Source organism: Octopus sinensis, linkage group LG4, assembly GCF_006345805.1.
Source record: "Octopus sinensis linkage group LG4, ASM634580v1, whole genome shotgun sequence".
In the NCBI taxonomy this organism is placed as follows: domain Eukaryota; kingdom Metazoa; phylum Mollusca; class Cephalopoda; order Octopoda; family Octopodidae; genus Octopus; species Octopus sinensis.
This window is the reverse complement of record NC_043000.1, coordinates 108,851,366-108,878,865: the sequence shown is the minus strand read 5'-3', so window position 1 is coordinate 108,878,865 and position 27,500 is coordinate 108,851,366.

The window sequence follows — 27,500 nt, the reverse complement described above, 5'->3', positions numbered from 1 at the left end:
CACTGCACAGTGCCAAAGATCTCAACAATGCACTCGCGCTTCAGGACCAGTTACTACAACAGCCTGGGTTTTAGGAACCCACAGTTTTTTTAATATTCTCCTTAAGAACCTGGGGGACCTACACAAAGTGGATGTAGATGTTTTTAAATGAAAACTGGACCTCTTCCTGCCGAGAGTCTCAGATGAACCTACCTCGCGGCAAAGAGGTGCAAATGAGGGTAACGATATCAAACTCCCTTATTCACCAAATGCCACATATTGGAGGAGGCTCTCAATAACAGTGTAGCATGGCCACAGCTCTGAGCTGAAACTAGAATATATATATATATATATATATATATATATATATATATATATATATAATATCAAAGGTGGATATAAGCAATATAAAACCAAAACGGAAGAATTCAATTGTCATTATTTGTGACTGACGGTGCAGGGTAGCAACTACGTTGCTAGAAATAAGAGATAAAAATCCTCTTAGCTGAGTGGTTTGGCCAAATCCCGACCGTCAGTAGATAGTATTTACCATATAAATCAATGTATGTAGGTAGGTATACGTATGCATATATGTATACATATGCATGTATGTATACATATGCATGTATATATATATATATATATATATATATGTGTGGTGTGTGTGTGTGTAATGCAATCCCAATTCAGTTGACTGAGCTACTTAAATTGAAGCACCTTGTTAGGTCTGAGTTACATGCATATGCATAAACTTGGTGCATAAGTGCCGGCCACATGATGTTCTTGCAGTGTATGCAGATAGATAATAAGAGCCATCTGAGTGAAGAAATCTGCTCGTAGCTATTCAGATATGAACTTTATAGTAAAAATACTGTCTATAATACTTACGAAACGTAGATTCCGGGATAGGTGAATACAATATGAGTAACAATATTTACATTGGCCAACAGAATGGTAGCAAGATCAATGTAAATACTTTTACTCGGTGAAGTTGTTAAACATTTTGAAGAAGTTGAACTGTCCTTTCTGTTTGAAGATCATGAATCCATCTGACGAAAACGGTTTCTTTGCAATGATATAATGCTCTCATTAATCAATTAAAGGAGTCGTTCGAAATAGCCGTTATGAATTGACACCTGTACCTCTTTGTTACTCACTTATATTTCATACATAACATAACGTTCCGTGATGGTAAGGTCAACAAAAAAAGCACTCCGTCTGGCAAGAGATAAATATTATTTGATAAGCACAAGATATGCTTTTATATGCTGCTAGAAGTTTCATGTGATGAGAGCATGCCAAACAATATTTTAAAACTTATCTGGTGTCTGAGCACAATCTTTAGGCTCTGCCTACATGGCATAACAAACTAAAAATGTGACAATAGGATGAGGGGAAAAGCGAGAAAAAGCGAGAAAGAACCGCTGAAAATTTCGGATCTAGAATTTAGCCGTGTTACAGTTCTTAGATTCAAAAAGGATCTGAGTTCTTTCAGCTACACATAGCTTACATTTTTTAATCGTTAACATATGGTGTGGAGTTTACGATTATTTTCCACTTTATTGTATGTTGTATGGTGTTCGACTTCAAGCCCCATACATGATAAAAGTAAAGCTAAGTTGTCTAGCCAGGTATGGTGTTTGAAATCGAACGCCACACCACATACGATTAAGAGGAAAATAGTCGAAAACTCTACGCCATATGTTAACGGATCGGAAAAAGGCAAGCCATGCGTAGCTGAAAGAACTCAGATCCTTTTGCTTCTTTCTGTTCCTTTTCCATTTTTCGGTTTTTCAACCTTCTATTTGTTATATCTACATCTTTCTCGCCTTTTCTCACTTTTTCTCTCATCCTATCGCCCCATTTTTAGTTTGTTAATCCATATGAGAAGTGCCTGAAAATTGTGCTGAGACACGGCTAGTGAAAAAATATTGTCTGGCATGCTCTCATCGCATGAAACTATATTATTTGATAAACACAATATATGTTTTTATGCGCTACTATTAGCTTCATGTGATGAGACCATGCCAGACAATATTTTTTCACTATATATATATAATCCCTTGGACTCTAGTTGCGGTCACGCTTTCCCGTGGTGGTGTTTGCTTGTGTATGTATGTCTATGGTGGTGCATGCGCGTACGCACGTGTGTGAGAAAGAGAGGCAGGACACGTTAAACAAATCATGCATTGTACTCGCATGACCAGCTGGAGAGCTTCAGTTACCATGGCCTGGGTACCCGACATTACTCACTTCCTCCCTTCATCTGGCTACCCCCGAAATATGTGACATATTCCATAGGACAGGATTAATATAATCCATTGTAGAGTGAATACAAAAGAACAATTCAGTCATTTTCTTGCGCATTGGTATGGGGGTATAATCTCTCTTTCTTTCTCTCCCCCTCTCTCTCTCTATATATATATATATACATACATATATACATACACATACACACACACACACACACACACACACACACACACACACACACACACACACACACACATATATATATATATATATATATATATATATATGGAGTTGCAATGGCCCAGTGGTTAAGGCAGCGAACTCGCGGTCGTAGGATCGTGGTTTCGATTCCCAGACCGGGCGTTATGAGTGTTTATTGAGCCGAAAACATCTAAAAGCTCCACGAGGCATGTATGAATGTATGTATGTACATATAGGTTGTTAGAAGTGATGTACAGATTTTGCATATTAAGAAAAACGAGGCAGACAGAATTTTGGATACTTCTATATTTAGCGTTTTCGTTCATTGAAATATTTCAGCACGAAAGAATAAATTTACCATTTTATCTTACCTAAATCTGTCTTGAACAGTGCTGAAGATCTTACACCGCCATTGTGCCCCAGTGATAAACAACAACAGCTGCCGTTGACATTTGCATTCTTCTCCCAAGAAATCCGGATGAACAACAAATAAAAAGCTTACATCTTCTTCATTCCTCTCTTAGTTCATCACCATCACCTTCTTCTTCTTCTTTTCTTCTTCTTCTTCCTCTTCTTCTTCTTCTTCTTCTTCATCTTACATTATTTTTTTTGTTTTTTTTACTTCAATATCTTTTATATTCCATATAAATATAAATGCATTTATGCACATGCGTATAAAAACGTAAATATATAAATGCCTATGTAAGTGTAAATGAGCACGCATGTACATATTATGAATGTGTGTATATATATATATGTATGTGTGTGTGTGCATTTATGTATGTATATGTATGTATATATACGTATGTATATGTATGTATATATATATATATATACTTTATAAATAGGGTTTAGCAACCCTTTGCTTCACCACATACCGAAGTTTAGAAATAGTAGTCAAAAAATCTTAGCTATTCCTTCTACTTTAAAGGGGGTTCCCAGAAAAACCAAAGCACTTGAAAACAAACCACGCAGGCAAAAGGGAAAAAACGACGAAAATCATATATATATATATATATATATATATATATATATATATAATATATATATAATATATATATATATATGTATATATACACGTATATATATGCATATATATATATATATATATATATGTATATATACACGTATATATATGCATATATATGTATATGTATGTATATATATACGTATATATATACATATATATGTATATGTATGTATATATATACGTATATATATACATATATATGTATATGTATATATATATACGTATATGTATGTATATATATATACGTATATGTATGTATATATATGTATATGATTGTCTATATGAATATATATGCATATATATATATATATATATATATATATATATATATATATATATATATATATATATATATATATATATATATATATATATATTATATTATATATACATACATACATATAGACAGGTAGGTAGATAGATGCATTCATATATATCAAGAGTGGGCGTATATAAGTTTATTTCCAGTAATCTCTCCTAATTTCGAAGGCCAATTTACATTCCTGGTTTGCGAATCTGGTCTCGGGAACGGTTTTAACATCCTCCTGAAATATAAATATTTAACCAAAAAAAAACATTAAAAAAAACTAAATGACAACAAAAACAACAACGACAACAATACTAATAATAATGATGATGATGGTGATGGTGATGGTGATGGTTGCCATGGCAATGGGATTAACAATAACAATCCTTTACGACCAATTAAAATTTTTTTTGGCGAAAGACTTCCTCTTAAAATTTTTACCCTGACTAATCAGTCATAAAATTTCATGGTGATGATGATCCTCACCAGTTATCATCCTCATCAACGGCAACAGCAGCAGCAGCAGCAGCAGCAACAGTATCGTCAACAGAAACATTTTATTTAACGTTGATTTCATCACCAACTGTTTTCTCCTCATTCTGCGCTTCTCATCTTGGAAGCTGACATACATTAAAACCTCTTTTAGCGAAACTCTACTCTCATATTTAAATAATTATCAGATAAATAAATAAATTTTTAATGACTAATTTTGGGAAATGCTTAACATTCATAATTCTTTCTAATTTTGGCACAAGGCCAGCAATATTGTTCGTACATCCTCTTCTCAACGTTCACTCCACTACCGTCTCATTTGAAAGCTTTTCACTTAATCCATTACTAATTATCTTAAACATTATAGGCGCAGGAGTGGCTGTGTGGTAAGTAGCTTGTTTACCAACCACATGGTTCCAGGTTCAGTCCCACTGCGTGGCATCTTGGGCAAGTGTCTTCTGCTATAGCCTCGGGCCGACCAAAGCCTTGTGAGTGGATTTGGTAGACGGAAACCGAAATAAGCCCGTCGTATATATGTATATATATATATATATATATATATATATATGCGTGTGTGTGTTTGTGTGTCTGTATTTGTACCCCTAGCATTGCTTGACAACCGATGCTGGTGTGTTTGTGTGTCTGTATTTGTCCCCCTAGCATTGCTTGACAACCGATGCTGGTGTGTTTATGTCCCCGTTACTTAGCGGTTCGGCAAAATAGACCGATAGAATAAGTACTGGGCTTACAAAAGAATAAGTCCCGGGGTCGAGTTGCTCGATTAAAGGCGGTGCTCCAGCATGGCCGCAGTCAAATGACTGAAACAAGTAAAAGAGTATTATGAAAAGCCTGAAGAAATAGATCAAACAATATTTGTTGGATGTTTCTTTTTTCTCACTACCAAAAGGATCAAACAGGTTTTTTTTTTTTTACATATTCAAAACTTTATTGAGGTTTTCGAGTCTTCTACTGTAGCCCCGGGTCGACGTGCATGTGTGTGCGCGCGCGTATTCTGTGTTAAATGAAGAAGGGGTGACGAGTGAAATTTTTTTATAAATCGATTCCCAGGCGTACGGAAACCCACTTTTTTTTTCCGTCGGGAGCTTGTATTAGACTATTTTCTGTAGCCAATATACGGTGAACATTCATAACCTTAAAGCTTATAATTATCATCATCATCATCATCATCATCATTATTATTATTATTATGGCGGCGAGCTGGCAGAAACGTTAGCACGCCGGGCGAAATGCGTAGCCGTATTTCGTCTGCCGTTACGTTCTGAGTTCAAATTCCGCCGAGGTCGACTTTGCCTTTCATCCTTTTGGGATCAATAAATTAAGTACCAGTGAAGCACTGGGGTCGATGTAATCGACTTAATCCGTTTGTCAGTCCTTGTTTGTCCTCTCTGTGTTTAGCCCCTTGTGGGTAGTAAAGAAATAGGTATTTCGTCTGTCTTCACGTTCTGAGTTCAAATTCCGCCGAGGTCGACTTTGCCTTTCATCCTTTCGGGATCAATAAATTAAGTACCAGTGAAGCACTGGGGTCGATGTAATCGACTTAATCCGTTTGTCAGTCCTTGTTTGTCTCCTCTGTGTTTAGCCCCTTGTGGGTAGTAAAGAAATAGGTATTTCGTCTGCCGCTACGTTCTGAGTTCAAATTCCGCCGAGGTCGACTTTGCCTTTCATCCTTTCGGAGTCGATTAAATAAGTACCAGTTACGCACTGGGGTCGATATAATCGACTTAATCCGTTTGTCCCCTCTGTCTGTATCCCCTTGTGGGCAGTAAAGAAATAGGTACTTCGCACTGGGGTCGATGTACAAAGGATTATTATTATTATTATAATTGTTGTTATTATTATTATTATTATTATTATTATTATTATTATTATTATTATTATTATTATCATTTAGTAGTTTTATTTTTATGGCGTGCTTTCACTTCACTACCGAGCGCAGCTCTGTGTGCCTTGGGTATGTGCTGTGATTTGTTGTGATGCTCTGATGGTTATTGTATGGAAAGTGTTCTGCGTAGGATGTGTGCAGTGCCTAGTAGTGCAATTTTCTGTATGTTATATGTGTTTGTAAGTCCTGGTGTTTTTGTTATGTATTTGTCTGAATATTTTTTATCATGCCTAATGCACCTACTATGATAGGAATTGGTTCTGTTTTTAGACTCCACATTCGAGTTCCCTCCATTTCCAGATCTTTGTATTTTGAAAGTTTCTTCATTTCTTTTAGAGACTCGTTATCTGCTAGTATTAATACATCAATTAGAAAGCATTTTTTTCCTTCATGATCTCTGACAACTATATCTGGCCTGTTGGCCTTAATTATTATTATTATTATTATTATTATTATTATTATTATTATTATTATTATTATTATTATTATTATTATATTATTATTATTATTATTATTATTTACTGAATACATCTATGTATGCATGTGTGTATGTATATATGTATGTATGTATGTGTGTGTGCGTGTGTGTACGTGTGTCTATCTTTACCCGCCACTTGACAACCGGTGTTGGTTTGTTTACATCTCTGTAACTTAGCAGTTCGACTTAAGAAACGAATAGAATAAGTACCGGGAGTTGATTCGCTCGGCTAAACAGTTCAAGGCGGCACCTCAGCATGGCCGTGCTCCAGTGACTGAAACGAGTAAAAACTATAAACCCAGGCGGCCCGGGTTCAATCCCTGGCATGGGAACTTATATATCTTCACTGTGTTTTTGTACTTTGTTACAAGAATTCCTTTTCACAAATCGTCGAAATATACAAATTGTTCAACAGCAATTTTATTCAGCATTTCTGAGAACGCGAATTGCTATATATTGTTTGTTGCTACGGTCAGTTTCGCTTTGCAATACATTTCCATTCATCGCATATTATTCCATTCTGTGTGAATATATGAAGGTGAGTATAAATGAAGACACTTGAGAAAGGCTACGTATCCCCTATTATATATTTCGCATGATCTGAAACCCACGTATTAAATACCTTCAAAATATTATTTGGTTTGACTTCATTATCACAAATATAAACAGACACACATTTACATGTATGTGCTTATAGATAGATTTGACATATCATTAGGCTTGGAGGCGCAATAGCCCAGTGGTTAGGGCAGCGGTCTCGCAGTCATAGGATCGCGGTTTCGATTACCAGACCGGGCGTTGTGAGTGTTTATTGAGCGAAAACACCTAAAAGCTCCACGAGGCTCTGGCAGGGGATGGTGGTGATCCCTGCTGTACTCTTTCACCACAACTTTCTCTCACTCTTACTTCCTGTTTCTGTTCTACCTGTATTTCAAGGGGCCGGCCTTGTCACTCTCTGTCTCACGCTGAATATCCCCGAGAACTACGTTAAGGGTACACGTGTCTGTGGAGTGCTCAGCCACTTACACGTTAATTTCACGAGCAGGCTGTTCCGTTGATCGGATCAACCGGAACCCTCGCCGTCGTAACCGACGGAGTGCTTCCATCCACTTAATGGTATCCACATGGACTGACAGCGTTTTGGCAATGCTTTTCTCCAATGAAAGAAGAGTTGGTAAAGGGATAGGATCCATAAACATTACTATACTTTCCATTTCTTTCCATTCTTGAAGTGTTTGGGGTCCCCCTTGATCAATCATTTCACACGTCCTACAACGAACATCTCTATAGTTTGTCGCCAGCATTATTTCTTCCTCTGATGTAAATTTCGCCATTGTTAACCCTTAGCTTGCCCTATGCTTCATATGTTGATACACGGGACATTTTCCATTTCTTTCCATTCTTGAAGTGTTTTGGGGTCCACCTTGATCAATTATTTCACACGTCCTACAACGAACATCTCTATTGTTTATCGCCAGCATTATTTCTTCCTCTGATGTAAATTTCGCCATTGTTAACCCTTAGCTTGCCCTATTCTTCATATGTTGATGCACGGGACATTTTCCCCCTTGAGTCCATGCATTATCCGTCATGCACATTTTCAATTACAACCCTAACACTAACTTGAGACTTATAAAAAGAAAGCTTTATATTCCTCAGAAAGCATGAAGCAAGGATTGACTAAAAGTGAGAAAACAAACAAGGACGTTTAGGACAAGCTTAACGAAAAATGTTTTGGCCATGAGAAGGATTAAACGTTTTTTGTTTTTTTGGTGGCGGTGGTTCGGTGGTTGCCTTCATCTGTTAATAATTTTCGATATTTTTAAATTATGTTTCTGAAATTTGATGGTTGGTACAGAACTGTGGCCCAGTGACACTGAAAAAGTTTTCGTTTTTTACTATTATTAAAAAGAGTAATTTGACGCACCATGCGATCAAATGAACGGCAAATGCTCCTCTGATTAATGCCTGTATTTTTAAATCATGCACACTTAGTTTATCATTCCTTCCTGGCAACTATAACGTTGCATAATCGCTTCCACCTTTATGTGAAGACGAAATAATTTTTTAACTTTAAAACACATTCGAAAGAAAATAAGAAACTATAAAAAATGCTACGATTTTATAGATTTCTTGAAATGACGCCTTATCTCCTTTCATCTGAAGGGAAACTCCCAACTGCATGTATTACAACATCCTGTCCTTTATCAGATAATGTGCAAACAGATGTCTTTTATGCCGGCTTCATTTCTTGGCTTAGCAAAAGAACACCTGCTGTAGCAGTCGTCTCTTTTAGTCTCTGAATAAGGGAGATAACTATTTACAGGAGTATTCCTCTTATCAAACAGAATGACATGAAGCATCCATTATCCTCATGCCAATCACTATCTTAACATGTAGCATATGGTCCCGCTTAGCACCGAGCCTCGCTAATAAATACGATTTGTTTGAACTTCACCAGAGACCGGTAACAGAACAAGCATTGCCAGGTTTGATTTCATTATTTCAGCGAACGCTAGATTAAACTGCTTGGCGGCAATTCTGTCAGCTTTACGCTTGGAGTTCAAATTCTGCTCCAATTGACTTTGCTTTCCATCCTTTCGGGGGTCGATAAAATAAGTGGCAGTCAAACAAAATTCCAGGCCTTGTACCTTGTATCAGAAAGTATCGTTTCAGAACGGTAAGGTGACGAGCTGGTAGCATCGTTAGTGCGTCGGCCAAAATGCTTAGCGGCATTTTCTCCTGCTAAAGTGACATTCAAATTCCTTTGAGGCCCACTTTGCTTTTCATACTTTTGAAGTCGATAAAATAATTATCTGATTAGCACTGAGGGCAATGAAATCGACTTGGCTCCTTCCCTAGAATTTGCTGACCTTGCGCCATTGACCAAAGAGGTAAAGGCAGGGAAAACATCCAGGACAAGCTCACCTCTGTTTCCTTGATTTTCTGATGGATCTGCTGAGACTAACTCGGACAAAATTTTAGTGGCATTTCTGCGTTCAAATTCCACCGAGGTCTTACTTTGTCTTTCATCCTTTGAGAATCGATCAAATAAAATACCGTTCAAGAACTTGGGGTCAATGTAGTCATCACCTCCCCACCCCCACCCAAATGCTGGCCTTGTGCCAGGATTAGAAATAATTATTTCAGAACGATAGATGATGGGGGTTCTCGTTGGTCCCTTAACTCTTCGATGGTTTTGTAGAGGCATCATTGTGACATGCTCCAAGTCTGGCCATAACCGATTTCTTCCAGGAGAGACAAACGGACAAATAGAGAGTAAGAGGGAGAGAAAGACAAGAATCGAATCCTGCACAGATTTGGTACTTCATGTCCTGCCGTGACCTTCTTGTGTGGCAGACTGAATCCTTTGAATTACAATCGATCCAGTGGGCTTCTGCACAGTTTCCATATTTCAAATTTCACAAACAAAGTTTAGGTTTACTGAAAATGACTCTTGCCCAAGATACCATGCCGTGGAGTCGAACCCAGCACCTCTTGATTTCAGAGCGAACTCTTCGGCCAGGTTGATGGTAGTATTAAATAAGAAAGAAACTGACTGATCCAAGTTTATTCTATCTTACCAGCATTCCGTACAGTTTCCATTTACCGCCTGTCCACTCAGTTTCATTCAGAATGTTTGGGTCAATTCGCGGGTTTCACCAAAGCCAAATGCTGTAGGACAGAAGTAGGGGAACTGTCTGCTACTTACCTCACTCTCTCTCTCTCTCTCTCTCTCTCTTTCTTTCTCTCTCTCTCTCTCTCTGTGTCCCTCTCTATCTCCTTTTCTCTCTCTCTCTCTCTCTCTCTTCTCCCATTCTCTTTCTCTCTCTCTTCCCCCTCTCTCACTACCTCCCTTCATCAATCCTCTGCTTATTTGACCACTTCTCCCTTCCCACTCCATTCGTCTCTCTTCCTCTCCTTACATTTTGTGTATCCCACCTCCTGACTCCTTAAAACTGATTCTTTCCCTCCCGTCCTTGAACCGATTCCAATATTCCTTCCCGAACCTTAGACAGACACCTACGCCATTCAGACTAAATACCAAATGTTTCGATTCTACCCGACTGAGGGCCGCCAGTAAAAGCCGTATGAGTGAGGGCAGCTGTTCGCCTTCCTCTGATTAGTCTAGAAAATATAATTAGAATAACTACCTTTGCACATGGAAATTTAGAACTAATTACTTTATAATTGTCTGAGTAATAGGAATAGTGAACTAAATGCGGGAGTAGAAACCTCACGGTATTTATCCCTAAAAGTACTTAATTGATATTCTATATAGAGGTTGATCTGGGGCTACAGTAGAAGACACTTGCTTACGGTACCGTACAGTAGGATTGAACTCGAAACCATGTGGTTGCAAAGCGAGCATCTTCACTGCACAGCCACGCCTTGTATACGTGTGTGCATGCATGTCATTGTTCACTTTTATTTCAAGAGAGAAAAAGGCGGTCTCTAACCTAGATCCAAGGTTCCTGCAGTGGAATTTCAACATCAACAACGGGGTATTTTTGTATGTATGTATGTATGTATGTACAGGGGTTGGACAAAATAATGGAAACACCTAGCATCATACCACCATAATTCTGAAATATCTCTAAAACCGTCAAAAGCTTGTTTATTTTTATGTTTTTTGATTTATTATTAGTGTTGCTTAATATGCTTTGCTAAAATGACTGTTTCTTTTCGGATATCTTCAGAAAAAGATAATTAAAGTTCATTAACATGACAGATCTATTGGACTTTCAAAGAGGTCAAATTGTTGGTGCTTGTATGGCAGGAGCTAGCATAACAAAAACAGCTGAAATGTTTGGTGTATCATGAAGTATTGTCTCGAAAGTAATGACAGCCTTTGAGAAAGAGGGAAAAACCTCCTCGTCGAAACAAAACTCTGCAAGAAAACCAAAACTTTCAGATAGGGACCGTCGGACTCTTACGCGAATTGTGAGAAAGGATCACAAACGTACAGCTCCCAAATTACTGCAGAGCTTAATGACCACCCAAGAACCCAGTTTCCACAAAAACTGTTCACTGGGAGCTGCATAAAGCTGGATTTCACAGGAGGGCTGCAATCAGAAAACCACTACTTTCAAAAACAAACATTGCAAAGCGTTTAGGGTGGAGTAAAAACCTACAGAATTGGTCCCTAGAGCAGTAAAAGAATGTTATTTTCTCGGGCGATTCATCCTTCACCTGATTTCCGACCACCAGCCGAGTATACGTGTGGAGACAGCCAAAAGAAGCGTTTGATCCACACTGCCTTCTTCCAACTGTTGAACATGGGGGAGGATGGATCTGTGATGCTCTGGGGGTGGGCTATATCTTGGAAATCCGCTGACCCAATGGCTTCCTTTCACGGCAGAATTAATAGACTATTTAAGCACTTTAGCTGATCAAATTCATCCGGAACTGTTTCCGGAGGGAAACGCAATCTTTCAGGATGATAATGCACCAATTCACACAGCTAAAGTTGTTACTGAATGGCACGAGGAATATTCAAGTGAAGTTGAACATCTTATCTGGCCACCACAGTCCCCAGATCTCAATATTATTGAACATTTATGGTGCATTTTAGAAAAACAAGTAAGGAGTCGATATCCTCCACCATCATCACTACAAGAACTGGAGACCGTTTTAGCTGAAGAAGGGACAAAAATTCTTTTGGAAGCAATTCAAACTATGTACGAGTCCATACCTCGTTGAATTCAAGCTGTAATTACTGCCAAAAGCGCTCCTACCCCATAGTAGAATTAATTTGTTTGAAATTTTCAGGTGTTTCCATTATTTTGTCCAAACCCTGTATATACATACGCACACACACACACATAAACATATATACATGCATGTACACACATGCATACATACATACATACATACATACATACATACATACATACATACATACATACATACATAAAACATACATACATACATACATACATACATACATACATACATACATACATACATACATACATACATGTGTATGCGCACACACACTGACCCCCACACATGCGCACAAATAAACAAAAAGAAAGCATCTCGGAAAACGGACAAAGTCAACGATTAATGGAAAAGTTGCAAGACGCAACGGAAATTTTAGAAAAATAAATAAGTAAATGAGTGGAAACTTTACCGGGGAGTGTGTTAAATTATAAGGTACTAAAAGAGAATGACTCTCCCCAGACACAACAGTATGTGTGTGTGTGTGTGTGTGTGTGTGTGTGTGTGTGTGTGTGTGTGTGTGTGTGTGTGTGTGTGTGTGTGTGTGTGTGTGTGTGTGTGTGTGTGTATCTATCTCTATATATATATATAGGCGCAGGAGTGGCTGGGTGGTAAGTAGCTTGCTAACCAACCACATGGTTCCGGGTTCAGTCTTGTGAGTGGATTTAGTAGACGGAAACTGAAAGAAGCCTGTCATATATATATATAATAATATATATTATAATATATATATACATGTATGTGTTGTAGTGGTTTGTGTGTCTGTGTTTGCCCCTAGCATTGCTTGACAACCGGTGCTGGTGTGTTTACGTCCCCGTCACTTAGCGGTTCGGCAAAGAGAGACCGATAGAATAAGTAGTGGGCTTACAAAGAATAAGTCCCGGGGTCGATTTGCTCGACCAAAGGCGGTGCTCCAGCATGGCCACAGTCAAATGACTGAAAGAAGTAAAAGAGTGAAAAGAGTAAAGAGATATCTGTAATATAACGTGACAATTATTCGGTTGTCTAATAAAGCTCCGAATAATTGGCACATATGTTTGAGGTAAATTCCTCTATTTACATAATATTGAGGTCTCTTTCATTCTCTTGTTGTCATACTATTACTATTAATATATTATATATATATATTATATATATATATATAATATATATATATATATATATATATATATGTATGTATGTATGTATGTATGTATGTATGTATGTATGTATGTATGTATGTATGTAGTATGTATGTATGTATGTATGTATGTATGTATGTAACAAGCAATCCTAAAATCTCTAAACGGGATATAAGTAGTAACAACACTATACGGCAACGCTTGTTTGTTTTTTTTTGTTTTGTTTTTTGTTTTTTTGCCACTATGCCATGGTTGTTCTATATAGAACTATGTTACTACATTTTAACCCCAGGATATATATGTTTTTGTTACCATTTTCACCCCTCCGCAAAAAAAATCTCAAATTTCATTTAATTTGATTTTCGCGGGAAGGAAAGTTTTATAGAAGTCATGTATCGCCTTGACCTTCGAAACGTGGAGTAGATGAAACTAAGGCGACTGAAGAAGGGGAATTTTCCTTGTTTTGTATGTCCTGTACTCTATTTTTTCGTTGTTTAAAAGAAATGTCCATTTCCTTGTTTTTGTGTTTATGTTTTCGTTTCTCATTGTGTTCGACGTTTTTTTTTTTGGTGTCCTGTACCCATATATGCATGTATATATACATGTAGAGGTAGGTTCGTACATATATATATATGTATGTATATATCCATATGTTTTATTTATTAATTTATTATATACTCGTATATATATATAATATAATATATATATATAATATATATATATATCGGCGCAAGCGTGGCTGTTTAGTAAGAAGCTTGCTTCCCAGCCACATGCTTCCGGGCAAGTGTCTTCTGCTGTAGCCTTGGGCCGACCAAAGCATTGTGAGTGGATTTGGTAGACGGAAACTGAAAGAAGCTCTTCGTATGCGCGCGTGTTGTGTGTGTGTGTGTGTGTGTGTGTGTGTGTGTGTGTGTGTGTGTGTGTGTGTGTGTATGTCTGTGTATGTCTGTGTGTGTGTGTACGTTTTTGTGTTTGTCCCACGACCACTGTTTGATAACCGGCTATGGTGTGTTTGTGTCACCGTAACTTAGCAGTTAGCAGAGAGACCGATGGAATAAGTACTTCACTTTAAAAAAGAAGTGTGTGTGTGTGTGTGTACGTTTTTGTGTTTGTCCTACGACCGCTGTTTGATAACCGGCTGTGGTGTGTTTGTGTCTCCGTAACTTAGCAGTTAGCAGAGAGACCGATGGAATAAGTACTTCACTTTAAAAAAGAAGTGTGTGTGTGTGTGTGTACGTTTTTGTGTTTGTCCTACGACCGCTGTTTGATAACCGGCTGTGGTGTGTTTGTGTCACCGTAACTTAGCAGTTAGCAGAGAGACCGATGGAATAAGTACTTCACTTTAAAAAAGAAGTGTGTGTGTGTGTGTGTACGTTTTTGTGTTTGTCCCACGACCGCTGTTTGATAACCGGCTGTGGTGTGTTTGTGTCTCCGTAACTTAGCAGTTAGCAGAGAGACCGATGGAATAAGTACTTCACTTTAAAAAAGAAGTACAGTGGCCGATTGAATCATTCGACTAAAATTTCAAGGCAGTACTGCAGCATGGCCTCAGTCTAATGACTGAAATATGTAAAAGATAAAATATGTAAATATTTTATCTTTTACTTAATTTTATTTCATTTTACTTTATTAACATATATTTCTGCAAATGTTTGAAGAGAGTTGCTCCAGCCTGACCACAGTCCAATAGCTGAAACTAGTAAAACAATAAAAGGATATATATGTGTGTGTGTATGTGTGTATGTGTGTGTGTGTGTGTGTGTTTGCCCCCCCCCCCCAACATCGCTTGACAATCGTTGCTGGTGTCCCCATAACTTAGCGGTTCGGCAAAAGAGACCGGTAGAATAAGTACTAGGCTTACAAAGAATAAGTCCTGGGGTCTATTTGCTCGACTAAAAGGCGGTGCTCCAGCATGGCCACGGTCAAATGACTGAAACAAAAGAGAGTATATATTTATATATATTATAATAATAATATAATCTACATTTAAAAGAGATCGTAGTTGTCTCCCTTGCATCGATTCGTATTTAACATTTGAAGTTTTATCTTGTTTGTCTCCTTCCAGATATTCAGACATCACTATTTCTTAACAATGAAAGAAAAATTGTTTTAAGGTCGAAGGAAGAGAAATTATTTTTCTTTTCGACATTTAGTTACGAGTTCAACGTCTTCGAAAGTAATTTTTTTTCTTTTTATCCTTCGAAGTCGATGAAATAAAGTAACTTCAGGTTTCCTTTTAATAATAACAATTATACATATATTTTTTTAATCAAATCTTTCGGATTTGTTTTTAATTATTTATTTATTACGGCTGCTTTTGTTTTCGATTTAAATATTACTAATGTTAAATTTGCTATATAATTCAATCATTCTATGCACCCAGCACCAAAATATCCGGGACCTTTTAGCTACATTAGAAACAGTCATTACCGTCGCCGGCGGCAGCGAACATCATTATCACCTCCACCATCACCATCATTATCATCATCAACATCATCACAACCTCCACCACCACCACCATCACCATCATCATTTTTCTCCCCACCCCTCCCCAACTTGACAGAATTCTAACTGAGGAAGGACACCGTAGTGCTTAAAATTAGGGATCAAAATGTTACAAAAATGGCTCACACTTGTCGATGGTTTGATTAGGGAATCTGAAACTGAGGGATCCCGAACCGGTCCATCCACGACAATTTGCCCTTCTTGCAATATATCACAGAACTTTGAAGAAATAAAGCTGATTTTGGTGGAGCCCTGATGGAAATGAATCAGTTGGAAGCTTTCGATAGGGTTAATCATTATTACTTGATAATCATACGTTCAAATTCCGCCGAGGTCAGCTTTTCACTTCATCCTTTTGTGGTCGATAAGATAAGTACCAGTCGATCCACCAAAATTCCAAGCCTTGTACCTACAACAGAAAGAATTATTGCTTAGTAACCGTCCGAAAAGCGACCTCATTCGATCCTGTTTTCAGAGACTGGATTGCTGCAATGCACGTTGGCATCCACTCGCTATACAGGGTAAACAGTCACTTTTCTAACCGTTTCGTCTCATTGTTTCAAATCGCCGATGATATTCCTTCTCGTCTCGCATGTTGACTTTGAAGTCACTGCTGTGCAAGCTGGAACGTTTGAGGAGTATTTTTTTCCAAATGGGACGCGATGGGGCCATGTCAGTGTATGCAGACGACGTTACCATAATAGTAACGGATGCTACTATTATGAAGTGGAGGTGGTTGACTTGTCTCTAAAAGAATGCGAGGGGAAGACAGGATCAAAACTCAGCCAGGGCAAGTCAGTGGGCTTATAGCTCGGTACCTGGAGAGCAAGTCCACACCGTCGGAAGACACTATGAGGCACTGGACCGATAAACCATTTAAATTGTTCGGGGTTTCGTTCGGTCCAACCCTATGTCAGTAGGAGCTGGAACGTGTTAGCGAACATCGTAGCTGTATAAACGCATATGGCCTGTGGTCACTCTGGGAGCAGGTTCGCCGGTTCAATGAACGCAGGCCTTTAACTTTGGTTGTGAGAGCCATCGGTGAAACCAGGATTTCCGATACGTGCATATTAGCACCCATTTTTGGCAACTTCAAGATCTTCGCATCTCTTACTCCGACCGAAATATGGGGGATGCGGGGCTATTACAGAAGATCTGAGCCTCAAGATACGGTCGATCTTCCTGGACCTAGAAGGTAAGTTGGTGGTCATGGACATGAACAGTAGCAAAGGTGATGTCTTTAGACTAGTCACCGTGTATTCCCCGACTGGGGAGGCCAGGTTTGTTCAGGTGTCTGGAGGTTTTCCTAAAGAAGCTCCATTCTTTAGTGCTACTGGGTGACTGAAACGACATCTTGGATGCATGTATGGATTTTGTGGGACTAGCTATAAAAGCCTGGCAAAGTTGCTCAGGCCCAAATCTTAATTTCCTCTTTGCCTCACTTTTTTTTCTTTCCTTTTTCTTGGAGCGGGGAGTTCAAGGAGCTCGGTAAAATAGTCTTTCATTTACGACCATCTTAATTAGAGTTTTTTTTCCCTCTCTATTACTAGATAAAAATCTGGACTTGTCTTCTCTAATTCTTTTACCATTTCAACGCAAAATTACCCTCTTCGTCCTTTTTGTTCTTCTCCACATTAGATTGGGGATGTATCCCACTTGCTTTTCTCTTTACATTATTTACATGTTTTCCCATCGTTTTCAATCTCCACAGCCGAAGCTCTCACACGAATAACTACAAGTATTAAAACTAAAATGATGTAAATATACGTTTGATAGGCTTGTTGTCTGTGAATCTTTTATATTTTGTGGATTCGTTATTCTAAGTTGTCCTTCGTTCTCGTAGTGTCGAACTTGTTAAGAGGCTTCCAGTTTCTTGGTTTATATAATACCATAGATTGATATTATGTAATTCTCCTTCATTGGGAGAAGGCAATACTTATTTCACAGTTTCGCAATTTGAGGAAGATTTTTGCATAAATTTATCTGCGGTAAAATTGTTTCCCTTCTTCGAATTTGCGCAACTGTCTAAAAATACTTATTTTAAAGTTTAAAATTTATAAAGAAAAAACACAGAAAATAATTACCTACTTTTCGGTATTAATCAGAACATAATGAAATCTTGAATAACAAAAAGCCGCATAAGAATGGCCACTGCAAAGTTGACGACACTGTTGGTGCTCCAGTATGACCACAGCCTTTGATCTGGAAAATATTAAAGAAATAAAAACACATTTTTATGTCGTTCAAGAGTTAATCTGCATCTTTCAAAAAACTCTGATGTGTGTGCGTATGTGTGAGCGTGTGTGTGAGCGTGTGTGTGAGCGTGTGTGTGAGCGTGTATGTGTGTGTGTGTGTGTGTGTGTGTGTGTGTGGTGTGTGTGTGTGTGTGTGTGTGTGTGTGTGTGTGTGCGTGTGCGTGCGTGCGTGTGTGTGTGCTTGCCTGCACACACAATTTAACATTAAACTGAAAAATTATTCAATAGTTTTTTTTTATTTATTAATCTCTTACAAGACGAGGGATGACAGAAAATCCGAAGTCTCGGCCTGCTGGCTTTCATCGGACTGTTGGCAGCGAAGCGAACGCCATCAGGCCACCTAGACTTCGAAGTCACTGTCATCCATCTTCTAAAACTGCAACATACACACATACAAACACATACAAGCAAACAAACTAGTACACATACATACATACACACATACATACACACATACATACATACATACATACACACATACATTCACGCATACATACATACATACACACATACATTCATTCATACATACATACATACATACATACATACATACATACATACATACATACACACACACATACATTCCTGCATACATACATACACACACACACATACATACATACATACATGCACACATACATACATTCATACATACATACATACATACATACATACATACATACATACATATTGGGTCATGCCATAAATAATGCGGTTTTTTCAATCGCTTCGGGGGGGGGGATAAACTACCTGCATCAACTTGTTATGAAAGCAGGTAGTCATTTTACTATGTACTTATTCTTAGCGCAAGTTTATTTTGCGAGGATTGTTTTGTGTTGAGGAGTGTTTTGTGCTGAGGAGTGTGTTGTGATGAGGAGTGTGTTGTGTTGAGGAGTGTGTTGTGTTGAGGAGTGTGTTGTGTTGAGGAGTGTGTTGTGTTGAGGAGTGTGTTGTGCTGAGGAGTGTTGTGTTGAGGAGTGTGTTGTGTTGAGGAGTGTGTTGTGCTGAGGAGTGTGCTGTGTTGAGGAGTGTGTTGTGCTGAGGAGTGTGTTGTGCTGAGGAGTGTGTTGTGTTGAGGAGTGTGTTGTGCTGAGGAGTGTGTTGTGCTGAGGAGTGTGTTGTGCTGAGGAGTGTGTTGTGTTGAGGAGTGTGTTGTGTTGAGGAGTGTGTTGTGTTGTGCTGCTTTGCAGCAGTTTTTTGTGTGTAGCGCCATCTTTCTTCGTTGGCCTGTGACGGAGGAGCGAAATGAATAGCTATGCGGCAGCAACGGGAAGTCGGAGTTCTGTCGTCCCGGATACGCTGAAACAGAATGAACAGCATTGTAATTTGGACCTGCTCCGGAAATATCAATATATGGTAAAGAGGGAGGGGCCGAACACAAAGTTGACCCCACCAGAGGAAGACAAGGTGAAGAGGGAAAGCAGAGTGATAATTTATAGAACCTTTTCAAAATAAAGTAAGAAGCTGGAGAATGTAATGCAGGAGGAGGTGAACGAATGTCTGGAAAAATTGAAGGAAAGTTTTATACCAGAGGGAAAAAATACGCTTCAGTGGCAGTTACCTTTGTCTCAGAAGAGGAGACAAAAAGACATTCCACTAAGGTGCTACATGGAGAAAAATGGACACTCCTGCCCACTTACCTTGGTAAACGAGTTACCAGAATTAGGGTAGCGAGGATCCCACCTAGAATCGATCCAGATAGGATGAAAGCGACAATTTTCACCGCAAGAGAGAAAGGAGACAACAAGGAAGTGAAAGTAATAATGATAAACCGGACCCAACAATTAAATTAGAGGAGGTACGGGGTAGAGATAATTTTTATGGTGAACCAAAAAGAGTACGAAGGTATACCAGAAACATTGGAGCTGCCCAATGAGGACAAACTAGATGTAATGTTAGAGGGGAGGCTTCTGACGTGTCACGAGTGTGGAGAGAAGAAGATGTCCACAAAAAAACGATGGAAACCTCAGAAATAGAAACACAAGAAGGCGTAATGGAAGTGGAGAGGAGGACCCAGGAAGTGGAACGGAACACAGAGGTTATGGAGACCGAAACAAGGAAGAGAGAGAGGGGAGGAGGAGTTCACCCCCTAAAACGGAGCATAAACAGAAGAAACATAAAGCACAAGAGGAAGTGGACCAACCAACAACGACAAGTAGAAGCAGTACGCCATTGGGATCACCGAAGAAAAATGCCACAAGCAGAACAGCAACAGCAAGCAAACATACGAACTTAGAATCACACAAACATACAGACTCATAGACACATAAGCACACAGACATACTAACTCACGGAAATAGAGACAGACACATGATAATACAGAGTTACAGAAACATAAAAGCGCAGACACACAGGCACAACACGCAGACACACAGGCACAACACGCAGACACACAAGACGTACACAGAAACGAAGTTTTTTTATTGACACATCAGACGACTCAAAAACTAGAGATGAAAATAACGAAAATGGAAGGGATTGTGAGGGTGAATCTTTCAGAGGGATATGATAAGGATATGAGATGTATTCTAATGGAGGAAGGAAAATATAGAACTCTGAAAGAAGCTTTTCCTTCAGATGTAAATCCACTGGGGCCCGAGGTGAGTATTGAACCCAGCGCCCCAGTTGTGAATTATGAAGACATTAAAAGTGGCATAAAATGGTTAAGTTGAGATTATTTTTAAAGAACTGTTAAAGACTCTTTGTTTGAAATAATTGAAATCATGTAATCATCCCGGAGTGGGGCGGGGGTAACCGTTTTACCTTCATTGTAAAATTTCATTTTATTCATTTTTCATGTGTTAGTTGTCCCCACATGTATGTTTGTCCCCTCTATGTTGGCCCCTTGTGGGCAATAAAAAAATCAACTATTCTTAGTGCAAGTTTTGAAGAGTACAGTTCGATTTTAACAGTTATTTTTTTCAAAGCTATAATGGAAGTGACAAAGGAGCATATTAGGCATATTTTGCTTTATGAGTTCAATAAGGGCAACGATGCAAATGAAAGTGCGAGGAATATTAATGCAGTATATGGAGATCGGACAATAAGCATAAGCCAGTGTCAACGGTGGCTCTAGAAATTCCGAGGCGGAAACTACAGCCTAGAAGACAAGCTTCGTCCTGAAAGATCTGTAGAGCAGGATGAGGACGTCCTGTGAACCCTGATAGCACAAAATCTCATTGTAACTGTTGGGAAACTAGCAGAGAAGCTTGATCAGTCAACCATTCATCGACACCTGCGGGGCATCAGAAGAAAAGCCAGCAAATTGGGTCAATGGGTTCCTCACAAACTTTCTTTGTCTAATCGTGTGCAGAGTGTGAATGTGTGCTCTTCTTTGTCTCATGAATGAACCTTTTTTGGACCGAATAGTGACTGGTGATGAGAAATAGGTTGTCTATAAAAATGTCAAGCGCCGAAGACAGTGGATAGAGAAAGGAGAAACACCGGCACCCCAGGCTAAAGAAGGCCTTCACCAATGCAAGGTGTTGTTATCTGTTTGGTGAGATATGAAAGGTTTAGTCCACTTTGAATTTTGAAACCCAAACCAAACGGTAACAAAGGAGATATAATCTTTTCTACTCTAGGAACAAGCCCCGAAATTTTGGGGGAGAGGCCAGTCGATTAGAATGACTCCAGTATGCGACTGGTACTTAATTTATCGACCCCGAAAGGATGAAAGGCAAAGTCGACCTCGGTCACATACAGCGAGGGTGACATTCCAAAGGCTGGAGCAGTTTGAAAGGGAAACGATGCCACCCACCATATTCGCCAGACATTGCCCCATCTGATTATCATTTATTCCGCAGTCTTCAAAACCATTTAGACGGATTAAAAAATATGAATTCTGTAGACGAGGTCAGAACAGTACTAGAGAAGTATATTTCGTCGTGAATTTTGGAAGAGGAGCCTTGCAAGTCTACCAGATAGATGGAAATAAAAGAAGTATTTTTAAAAAACCGCATTACATATATATATATATATAAGAGTACATACGCCGCTCTATATATATATATATAATATATATATATATATATATATATATATATATATATATATATATATATAAAATACAAAATGGGACAAGAACGCAAAACATCCAAGTAGACAATACAAAAAATACGGACGGGTCATTCGAAGCCTTTAATCATCAGTCAAGAACCGGATCATCCTCGCAATTTCGGCTGATTAATCTTGAGATTGCTCCAATCTGGCCAGCCCCTGGAGCAATCTCAAGATTAATAGCCGAAATTGCGAGGATGATACGGTTCTTGACTGAAGATTAAAGGCTTCGAATGACCCGTCCGTGTTTTTTGCATCGTCTACTTGGATGTTTTGCGTTCTTGTCCCATTTTGTATTTTATATATGCACTAAGGGTTATAGCATGACAGTTATTTAAAAGCAAAACACAAATAATTTATTCTGTAAAACTAACAAAATTCTTAGCTTTTTTTTCATCCATTTTTTTCTGGGGTTTTTGCTTGGGTGGGGGTGGAGAGAGGATTTCTCATTTTCCTTTTCTTCTCTGTTTTATATTTTATCCTTTTCTATTTTCCTTTCTCTCTCTCATTGTTTACTTTGTTACTTGAATCTATGTTATCTTCATAAAATTTATTATGGTTTAAAATTTCTTTTTTGTTTTTACGCTTCTATTATTTTTTCTAAAAACACCTGATTATAAAAATACAACTTAATTTTAACAAGATGTTTCTTTGGTAATCTTGTCTGATTACCAAGTTCAAGTAGGGTTAGGCTTTCATAATGATGATGATGATGATGATAACGACAAATAATAATAACAATGATTAAAATGTAAACCCGTTAATGCTTATGGAGAAGCTTTTCTTTTTTTTTTTTCTTTTCAAATTTTCAAGTTGAATAAATAGCGATCCTATAAAAAAAATAACAAATATACGAATGGGAATTACATCAAAAACAAAGGTATAAAGTAAAAACAAACAAAAAATAACCAAAATGTTCTTATATTAAGACACACACACACACACATGCACATATGCACATGTATATATATATATGTGTGTGTGTGTGTGTGTGTGTGAATCTATGGGTTTGTATGTTTGCTTGCGTCGCGTGGAACCGGATGGCTTGGTGGTTAAGGGTCTGAACTCATGACCATAAGATTGTAATTTCGGTTGCTGAATCGGGCGATGTGTTGTGGTCTTGAGCGAGACACTTCATTTCATGTTCCTTCAGTCTATTCAGATGATTAATCCTGCGACGGACCGGCGTCCCGTTCAGTGTGGACGGGCATATACGCCACAGGATCCGGAGAAACCGGCCTTATAAGCCTAGGGTCGGCAAGAACCTTTGATTCTTTCATCATTATATATATATATATATATAATATATATATATATATATATATATATATATATGTATGTATGTATATATAAGTATGCAGATATGTATGTCTGCATGCAATATACATATATAGACGCGCGTGCGACATATATATATATATATATGCATGTATGTATATATATGATGCTAGAGTGCTACAATGTGGTTGGGTGTGTGTATGTATGTATATATAATATATCTATATATATATATAATATATATATAGTTCTATCTGCATCGTTACTACTACCCCTGCAACTACCCCTAACACCCACTTCGACAACAAACAAACGCTAAATATCAAATCCTGCTGATAAAATAAACAAAGATTGGGGGAGATATGTTTAAATTAAAAACTCTTACAACAGAACAACAACAACAACAACAACAACCACAACAGCGCCATGACAGAAAGGCACCCATTTTTTTTTAATCACTCCTCCCGCGCGCATGCTCAGACGTTTCTCTTCTCCCACATTTTTTAAACACCTGATTACTGCGATAAAAATTTTAATTTTAGCAAGATGTTATGTTATGTTTGTTTGTTTTTTTCTGACGGAATGGCTTCTAATGAGGGGATCTTGTAAAGTTTAAGAAAACATTAAAGTAAGCAGACACAAAAGATATTGGGTAGGCGGCGTAAAGATGAAAAAAAAGGAGGCAAGACGAGGTGTTATCAGAAGGTGGTATGTATGTGTGTGTGTGCACGGTTGGATGTATGTGGATGCGCGTATTTGTGTGTGTGTGTGTGTGTGTGCGTGTGTGTGTATGTGTGTGTGTGTGTGTGTGTGTGTGTGTGTGTGTGTGTGTGTGTGTGTGGATGGCTGCATGGATGGAGAGGAAGAAATGGATGAATAATGAGATACATTAAATAGGTAAATAAATAGATTTTTAAAAGCATAAGATTGATATTTTTTAATCTGTTCCGGTTGTCATCTTTATAGCCGTGTGTACATCCACTGACACGCATACACACACGACAACATAGGTATATAGGCGCAGGTGTGGCCATGTGGTAAGAAACTTGCTTCCCAACTACATGGTTTCAGTTTCAGTTCCATTGCGTGGCACCTCGGGCAAGGGTCTTCTACTATACCCTCGGGCCAACCAATGCCTTGAGAGTGGATTTGGAAGACGGAAACTGAAAAATGCCCGTCGTGTATGTATGTATATATATATATATATATAATATATATATTATATATATATATATATATATATATATATATATATATATATATGTACCCACTCTTATATAGGTTTACCTCCATGATTTTCATGTTTAATATAGTTTGTTCTTCATAATCTCTGAAGAGGCACCTTGGGATATTTTGTAAGTGTCTCATTTATAACTACTATTAACTTATCACACATGGCTAATATGAGCATAATGAGGCACCTATATCTGCATGGCTGAAACAGCTGTAAGATGTAGTTTATATTTATACTTGTATTTATTTATATTCACTTATACATACTGTACTTATTGTAACTTATTACTCATTGATGTACATTGTTTTGTTCTATATTATTATGTTTAACCTTAATGTTCATATGTAGCGGTTTAATAAATTATGTGATTGGGTATTATCTGGTAGTTGATTATTGATTAAGATGTATTTCTCCATTTCCTTATTTTGTATTATATATAAATATATATATAGTTCACAGTGAACTGTCGGCCTAAAAAAGCAGAAAGCAAAAGAAGTTGACCAACGTTTCAAGTGAAGTCTTTATCAAAGTAATGTAAGAAGAATAGTGGCCAGAAAAAAGCAACATACACTTCAAATAAGTCAGCGTCGAATCAACGACGTCAAATCAGCAGTGGCAAAATGTTTAAGCATGAACGGCTAAGTAGAACAGATGATATTGCGTGTAGGACGAACCAGGCTGTCAACGGAGTCTCTTTCAAAAATCATAGTATCACCCTTCTTGATAAAGAAAGCTTAGATATTTTCCTCTTTTTCGTGACTACGACGAAAGAGATTGTATAATCTTTTCTACTCTAGGCACAAGGCCTGAAATCTTTGGGAGGGGGCCCAGTCGATTATATCGACCCCAGTTCGCAACTGGTACTTAATTTATTGATCCCGAAAGGATGAAAGACAAAGTCGACCTCAGCGGAATTTGAACTCAGAACGTAAAGACAGACGAAATACCTATTTCTTTACTGCCTACAAGGAGTTAAACACAGAAAGGACAAACAAGGACAGACAAATGGATCAAGTCGATTATATCGACCCCTGTGCGTAACTGGTACTTATTTAATCGACCCCGAAAGGATGAAAGGCAAAGTCGACCTCGGCGTCATTTGAACTCAGAACGTAGCGGCAGACGAAATACCTATTTCTTTACTACCCACAAGGGGCTAAACACAGAGGGGACAAACAAGGACTGACAAACGCATCAAGTCGATTACATCGACCCCAGTGCTTCACTGGTACTTAATTTATCGACCCCGAAAGGATGAAAGGCAAAGTCGATCTCGGCGGAATTTGAACTCAGAACGTAACGGCAGACGAAATACGGCTACGCATTTCGCCCGGCGTGCTAACAATTCTGCTAAGCTCGCCGCTTTTCACCAACTTAATGGTCAGTGAAAATCTTGATCCTGTTGGCAGGAGGATGTGGATTCCTCCTTGGAAGAGCTTTTGCTCCTAATTTATTTGAATACATATTTTTTTTAATGTTTCGTGTCGTACTTGGTAGTTTATTTCAGCACGTTTATTTTGTATATTTTCCTATGAGGTCACGTGGTTAATAAAAAAGCCATCGTTATTACAAGCAGTAGTGGTAGTAGTAGTAGTAGTAGTAGTAGTAGTAGTAGTAGTAGTAGTAGTAGTAGAGTAGTAGTAGTAGATAATTTAGTAAATTGGTTTGTTTGTAGGTTTGGAATGCTTTCATGTAGTGTTAATCCTTCTATTGATGACTGGAATAGAAAGACACGGACAGACAGACAGACAGACAGACAGACAGACAGATAGACAAGTAGGCAGATAGGCAGGCAGGCAGGCAGATAGGCAGGCAGATAGGTAGGTAGGTAGGTAGGTAAGTAGGTAGGTAGGTAGGTAGGTAGGTAGGTAGGTAGGAAGGTAGGTAGGTAGGAAGGTAGGTAGGTAGGTAGGTAGGTAAGTGGGCAGACGGACAGGAATGGAGCAAAAGAAAGAAAGAAAGAAAGAAAGAAAGAAAAAGAGTGGGTGGTTGACGTCTGTTGAAAATGTGGTAAAGAGTTTGTTTCCCAATCACATGGTTCCAGGTTCAATTCCACTGCGTGGCACCTTGCGCAATTATAGCCTCGGTCCGACCAAAGCTTTGTGAGTGGATTTGACAGACGGAAACTGACAGAAGTTTGTCGTTTATTTACGTAAATAGCTATGTGTGTGTGTGTGTGTGAGGTCTTTGTGTGTGTGTATCTGTCCTCCCACCGTCGCTTGACAACTGATGTTGGTGTGTAAAGTAGCGGTTCGGCAAAAGGTACCGGTAGAATAAGTACTAGGCTTACAAAGAATAAGTCCTGCGGTCGATTTCTTCAGCTAAAAACCCTTTAAGGCGTTGCTCCAGCATGGCCATAGTCCAGTGATTGAAACAAGTAAAAGAATAGAATAGGCAGACAGGCAGACAGGCAGACAGACAGACAGACAGACATATATATTTCTTTACTGCCCACAAAGGGCTAAACATAGAGGGGACAAACAAGGACAAAGGGATTAAGTCGATTACATCGACCCCAGTGCGAAACTGGTACTTTATTTATCGACCCCGAAAGAATGAAAGGCAAAGTTGACCTCGGCGGAATTTGAACTCAGAACGTAACGACAGACGAAATACCACTAAGCATTTCGCCCGGCGCGTTAACGTGTCTGCCAGCTCGCCGCCTTGATAGACAGACAGAT